We start from the raw sequence: 1647 nt of genomic DNA on the forward strand, positions 1-1647 counted from the left end.
CCAACAACTGTACCCTTTCCTTTAGAATTAGGAGGGAAGATTTCTTGAACATCATCATCACCCAAATCTCTATACATTTGCTCTTCTTTTTCCCGATAGTAAGAACTATGTGGGTTACACTCATCAAGAATTTCTTGAGTTTTACGCTTCTTTGCAGCAAAGACGTCCAAGTTTTCTTTCATTTTGAATCTAACATCCGGAGGTACTTTACGACATGAATCAACGTCACCTTTCATTCCCGCTAAGTGTTGTTTGACTCGATTGATACCACCTCCGGCGAAAGTCTTTCCACAATACAAGCAAACGAGTTTTTTTTTTGTTTATATTTCTATTATTACTAGCTTCTAATATCTCTTTACAATGACCCCATGCAATATCTATTTTTCCTCTCGCACAATTCTTTAGTGGAGATGAACTATGCGGTGTACTATTATCACCAATGAACTATACAAAGGGAAAAAAACTATACATCATGCTTGTTCACCATTGGAAAATTAATGAACATAGACTACTTAAGCAATTGCTTATTAATATCAAGGAAATGTACATGAAGTTGAGGCAATTTCATAAGACTTGACATACGACATCAATCTCAACAGACATCAATACATCTAAGACTTTTCTATGTATATGTATTAAGGAATTATTAGACTAAAATCAGAAAAGATTATTAATTTCAAGTTAAAAGTTTGTTTTGTTCTAATTTGATCTCCAAATACCTCTACAATACATCTAAGAAGTAATGCAACTATTGGATAAATGTCATGTCATGTAACTCAACAAGAAGCATAATAAATTAATGAAAGCTCAAACTACAACCAGCAATACATCTACTTACTGCTCATAATGAAATAGAATTATAGGAACTCATTCTCACTGGGACCTCGCTTCAAATTAAAACATCACGAAAATTAACATAAAAGTTATAACATCACAGTACATAACATCACACTCATGAACTCCAACTCCATCAAAAGAAAAAGGCAAGAGAAAAATGGAAATGAATCTAACTCTGGCAGATTCATACAACATGTTCTTGCTCATCCATTAAATAATTACCATAGAGATTAATATTCCAAGCATAGTTATCACAAGAAGGAAATAGAACGAAGTGAAGCTCTTGACAATTTACAACGTTATTCTTTGAAAATGTGAACTGGTAGCAAAACATACTCCAATTTCTCTCGCATCCTGAAGAACTACATGTTTGACTTAATACTCGAATTGCAAGCGTTTGTAGGTTTGGTGCACTACTACCATAACACATCCACCATTCATCTGTATTAAAAAAATAAAAATAAAATAGATGTACGTTATATAAACTAAAAATTTGAGTTATATAATATAACAAAGTACATAATATGAGGATAAAATTTTACCAGGAGCCATTTTATGGCGATCAGCTACAGCAGATAAACGTCCAAAATCACCTTGTGCTTGCCTAAATAGTCTCATTTCACCCGTCAATTTACTTCTTAAATCGGGTTGATCGTAAGCGTATCTCTCAATTACATCTAAAAGTCCCGAAATAGTTTGTTTATGATTTTCCATATCAAGATTATCATATTGAAAAGAAGGATTTAACCAATATCCAGCAGCATGAAGATTCTTACGCAATTGACTATCCCATCGGTTCTGAATAATTTG

The 1647-nt window shown here is 32.9% G+C and overlaps 1 protein-coding gene across 9 annotated transcripts in view; it reads right to left on the minus strand.

The window, feature by feature from the left end:
* The window catches only part of LOC111367587 (la protein 1-like), a 20967-nt gene that overhangs the window by 3280 nt on the left and 16040 nt on the right, over nucleotides 1–1647 (minus strand). The window contains exon 5 of one of the 9 annotated variants that reach the window (XR_002697851.1): nucleotides 1176–1278. The exons of the other annotated variants lie outside the window; for them this stretch is intronic. The gene's annotated coding sequence lies outside the window, so the exon portion shown is untranslated. Of the gene's footprint in view, nucleotides 1–1175; nucleotides 1279–1647 lie in introns of those variants that run through there. 9 annotated transcript variants of the gene reach the window in all.

Source organism: Olea europaea, chromosome 18, assembly GCF_002742605.1.
Source record: "Olea europaea var. sylvestris chromosome 18, O_europaea_v1, whole genome shotgun sequence".
In the NCBI taxonomy this organism is placed as follows: domain Eukaryota; kingdom Viridiplantae; phylum Streptophyta; class Magnoliopsida; order Lamiales; family Oleaceae; genus Olea; species Olea europaea.